Below are 5,654 nucleotides of genomic sequence, written 5' to 3'. Positions count from 1 at the left end.
AGCTGATCCTTGAATACCTGTGGTCCTATTCCAAGAAGCCATTAAAAAACAATATGGCTATAATGTCAATTATAGACGGGTGTGACAAGCCAAGAGAAAAGTGTTGATTGCTATGTTTGGCGATTGGGAGAAATCATATTCAGAACTTCCGTATTGGTTGAGTGCTCTTGTTCATTACAATCCAAGAATACGAACAGATTGATTTTTCCTATCCTTTGATATGCCAGGTACGACTATTTTTGGACGAGTTTTTTGGTCTTTTGGTCCAGCAAGAGAAGGGTCAATTATTGTAGGCCATTAATCCAAATTGATGGAACTCATCTCTACGGAAAGTATAAGGGGAAATTATTGACAGCCTTATCTATTGATGCAAACATACATATATTTCCCCTTGCTTTTGCTATCGTCGAAGGTGAGAATTCATCCAGTTGGTCATGGTTTTTGTGGGCATTGCATGAGTATGTTACCCAAAGAGGGGGTATTTGCTTGATTTGTGATAGACATAAGGGTATTCTTGCTGCAATTAATAATGAAGAAATTGGTTGGAGTGAACCTAGAGCGTACCCTCGATATTGTCTTCGCCATGTTTCCAGTAATTTCAATACAAAATACAAATCAAAACAACTAAAAAATTTGGTGTCTAAGGCTGGAAATCAACACCAAAGTCGTCAGTTCATTCGGTGCATGAAAGAATTGAAACAATTGAACCCTTAATGTCTTGAATTTTTTCAACCATTGACTTGGAAAAATGGACACAGTCACACAACGGTGGGTACCGCTATGGATAGATGACAAGCAATGCAACTGAATGCATGAACGGTGTTTTCAAATGTGCTAGAATGTTACCAATTACTTCTTTGGTTAGGCTAACATTCTATCGCACAATACTGTATTTTGAATACCGGAGACAAGAAATGAGTGAAGCACTCAATCGTGGGGACATATATATAGAATATGCCCTAAAAAACTGAAGAGGTGGGAAAAACGAGCATCAGTACATACAGTGACATCCATTGATAGGAAAAGTCAAACTTTTGAAGTACAAACTGGCATAAATATGATTTCTCCCTATAAAGGACAGCACACCCAAGTTTTGAGCTTGAAAGAATGGACATGTTTTTGCAATAAGTGGCAATCATTCAAGATTCCATGCTCTCATGTAATTGCAGTTTGTAATTACATGCGTATGACATACCTACCAATTATTTATGAATGCTACAAATTGTCCAATTTCAAGCGTTGTTATGAAGGCCACTTCTATTCAATTCAACACCTAGATTATTGGCCAGAATTATCATTTATAGAAGTTCGTCCAAATGTGGACTTACTAAGAGAACAAGGTCGGCTAAACAGTACACGTATTCATAATGAAATGGATTGGAGAGAAGCAAGCCAAAAAGTGCGATGTACAATTTGCAAAAGAGAAGGACATAACAGACGCATTTGTCCACAACGTACACTGGGTGCTTCGTCGTCTTCAGGTCATTAAGTATATATTCTTTTTACTTGTATATTTTATATACTTGTATTCTTTATGTACTTATATTTTTTATGTAATTTTATATTTTATGTATTTTTATTCTTTATGTATTTATATTTTTCATGTAATTGTATATTTTATGTACTTGTATTCTTTATGTACTTATAATTTTCATGTAGTTGTATATTTTATATACTTGTATTCTTTATGTACTTATAATGAATTTATGGAATAAATTTATTTTATGTAATTATATCTTTTTATGCACTTTTTATATATCTTTTATATCATGAATTTATTATGTAATGTAATTTGAACTTTTTAGGTAATGGAGTCTGGTCCTCTTAATCCTGTACAATTGTACCAACAAAATACGCATCACTCACAGACAGTATAGGATTGTTCCTCCACTATAGTGTTGAGTTGTCGGAGAAGGGAGACGACTGCACAACATACTATCCCATTTAATCACCACATTATTCTATATGTTCAGTAGGTAGGTTTTCTTAGGATTGTACAAATTGGTTTCATCCAGCTTGATTGGCACTTTATTACTGCTCTAGTTGAGCATTGGAGACCAGAAACCGACACATTTCACTTGCCTTATGGGGAATGTACGATTACGCTGCAGAATGTTGCCTACAATTGGGTTATGAGTGGACGGGCAATCATTGACAGGTTCACTACAGTATGACTGAAGAACGTTTGTGAATAGCTCTTAGGCGTTCTACCAAAGGGATCTGAAGGGATCAAGATTGAGTATCCCTTGGTTGGCGTCCCAGTTTCCAGAATTACTTCCCAATGCCGACGACATCAGCGTACGTAGGTAGGCACTAGCATACATCCTGCAGCTTATTGGAGAATTTTTATTTGCTGACAAGTCAAATACTCTGGTGCATCTCATGTTCCTCCCATTATTGTCTAATTTCAAGTACGCTAGTACGTACTCGTGGGGTGGTGCATGTCTTGCACGGTTGTATAGAGAACTTTGTTGGGCTTCCAATGCACAAGCATAGGAAATAGCGGGGCCATTGATACTATTACAAGTATGGGCTTATGATCGATTTCCAATTATAGCATCCTATGTCCAACTACAGACCCCAGATCATCGTCCACTTAGTATCAGGTATCATTTCATTTATATATTTATTTCGTTACCATTTTATGTAAGAATATAAATTAATTGTACATTTTATAATTTTAAATTGAGTGGTGTATTAGCTATTTCTGAACAGTCAATAAAGTACAATTTTAGATTGAGTGGTGTATTAGCTATTTCTGAACAGTCAATAAATATGTTGCTCCTATACAGAAAAATATTTGATATGCTGATGCACGATCAGGTAGTAAATGTGTATATAAATGAATATTTAAAAAATTTTATATGTATACTTATTATTATTTTTTTGTGAGATTATTTGAACGCCATACACAAAGATTTGGTCATCCTTACTTGATTATTATTGTGATGGTGAAGACATCTGGTTGACCGTTAGCCCTCTTATATGTTTCAATATAGTAGAGTGGCATCATCCAGATTGTGTGTTGAGACAATTTGGTGTGCGACAAATGATACCTTCGTTGTTCTATACACTCCCAGCACTACACCAGATCGATTTGAGACGTAAGCACGACCAAGACTGGCATCGAATCCATGTAGAATATTTATCCCACTGGCATGGACGACATGATCGTTGTGCACAGGGAGAATTAACAAATGGACCAACTGTATCAGACGACTACTTTCCCTGCTACAATTTGATCACAAGGCGATTTATCACACCTGACGACGCTTACTATTACAGCATGGTAAGAGATTTAAAATCAGAAATTTTTTCATATATGATATGAATATTGTTTAATATTTTTTTTTATTGTACAGAATAATTTTATCGGCGATGTTCAACAATATTCAGTGCAGAACAATTTACCAAAATTGGGTTCAATGTGTCAGCAAATATTGGTCAACGTAGAAGGTATTATTCAACAAACAAGACAATTCAATGTTGCTGACACCGATCGAAGACGTATTCGTCGTAGATGACAGCGACAACAGGGTGAACCTAATTTAGAGGGACATGAAGACAACCCCATGAGGGGTAAGGGGCGGAGGGTCGTTTTTAAATCTCACATTGTATCATTTTGAAATTGTAAATTAAAGAACTAATTATAAATATTCTTTAATATCATGGTATTTTTTTTAATATGAGTACAAGATGTTTTCATTGTAGATTAAATATATAATTAAGTTTGATAATGAAGGAATTTGTGGACCAACCTTAAAAAAAGAAAAGAAAAAAAAAAGATAAGCAAATCGTGGACCGGGTCCACGAGTTTGCTTCTGACCAGTCAACCAGTCAGCTGACGTGGTTCTGATTGGATCAAACGGTAATCATGTACCCGATACACGAGTTTGCCACATGGAAATCGTGTACGCGGTATACAATTCCACTACCTCAATATTGTTAATAGTTTCCCAAAATTCTTATTCTTAGAAAATGCTTCTCTCCAACCCTATTTTTGTCATTATTTATTAAAAAAATATTATTTAAAACAAAAATCTCCAAGGGGCTCCGAGATTTGTTTGTAAAATATTCCATATAAAATATACTCATCATTTATTTTATTACAATGTAGATTTGATATTTGTAATTTAGTTTATGATTTCAATTCCAATTATATTGGTTGTTTAACCTTCAAGATGGCATCAAGTTCAATCACAAATCTTTCCATGGGTAGAATAGGCAAGCAAATAGGCACCAATATTCCTTTCTCTCCTACTCTATTATTGAATGGTATAAAGAAGCTTATTAAATAAGGGACCATTCCAACTCCTCCATTTGCAGGTCCACCATAAATGGCCTTCCCCCATCCGAAGTCCACCTATCCGTACCCAATTTACTAAAATTTGACACAAGAAACGACCCATTGATGCAGTGCAATGGGGTCATCCTTCGATCAACATTAGATCTGTCACAGACTTAATGTATTCCTCTGTCATTTCTGCCTTAGCTTTCTTGACCAATTCTATAGCATAACCTAGGAGATTCTAGCAAAGTTTTCCACCTGTGGTAAGTGCTGCAGGAAACACAAACGCCTTTCCATAATATCCAGATGGCAAAGAGTTGAACTTAGAGGCGTAGATTCACGAGACAGAAAACACACTCCCTTGAATTTAAGAGAGCCATTGTCATACTGGAAGAACAGATGGAGCGTGAGCCCAGTGAGCAATATTGGACAGATGGAGCGTGAGCCCAGTGAGAAATATTGGCTATGGCTATATTGAATTGGACAATACCATAGTCATCACTCATTGTATGCTTAATACGCATTGCAAAGATAAAACAACCACATTTGAGTCGGGTCACCAGTATATTCAATAATTATTGAAAGCAATCGTAATTTAGTTGATTTAACAATCATGAATTATTATGGTCTAGAACTCTTATTTTTTGCTGTCAGCAGTATGGTTTATAGGGATTATCTAAAATGTCATTTATATTTAAAATGATGGGTCATTAGTGAATAGAATAAAAAAGGGTAAGACTTGGGTGCATCCTAAGATGCACCTATCTTTATGCTTCCCTCTTCCATCACACACAAAAAAAATGATTAAAATATTTCAAAAATAAAAATAATAATAATTTGCCACGTGTCAAATTATGATAGGACAATTTGGTGGACACAAAGATAAATTCTTCCCACGATGCAACTAAGTATTTTTTGATAAAAAATTATAATATACCAAACTGTGTCATCTTACGTTAGGATGATAATAGCCGATGTAAATTAATGGCTTTAAAGATAGAGTAATAAAATGCACGCATATTTATCTTTATGTATCCACACTTTAAATTACTAATAATAATAATAATAATAATAATAATAATTAAAAAAAAGAATTTGCCACGTAACAAAGTGTATTCGGTGTTTGGACAACTGAGTGGCTTGACAAAAGATGGATGGGGACGTCTAAGTGGCTAGACTAAGATGGATGGATTGTTAGAAACCATAAATTGGAAAAATTATAAAAAACAATACTTTTAAGTTTTCCTCTTACAAAACTAGTACGCTTTTTGAAAGTTCGTTAAAATAGTTTTTTTCAGTCTATCTCGAGGGAGATCGGCACCAAGATATATTTAAAAATTTTTGTTTCTAACTTATGGATTGTTTT

General features: G+C 34.8%; 1 pseudogene; it reads right to left on the bottom strand.

Annotated features, from left to right (window-relative positions):
• Positions 1–4,138: 4,138 nt before the first annotated feature.
• Positions 4,139–4,812, bottom strand: LOC120089054 (annotated as a pseudogene).
• Between the last annotated feature and the right edge of the window lie 842 nt (positions 4,813–5,654).

This window comes from Benincasa hispida, chromosome 10, assembly GCF_009727055.1.
Source record: "Benincasa hispida cultivar B227 chromosome 10, ASM972705v1, whole genome shotgun sequence".
Taxonomy (NCBI): Eukaryota; Viridiplantae; Streptophyta; class Magnoliopsida; order Cucurbitales; family Cucurbitaceae; genus Benincasa; species Benincasa hispida.
This window is presented reverse-complemented; position numbering and strand designations above follow the sequence as displayed.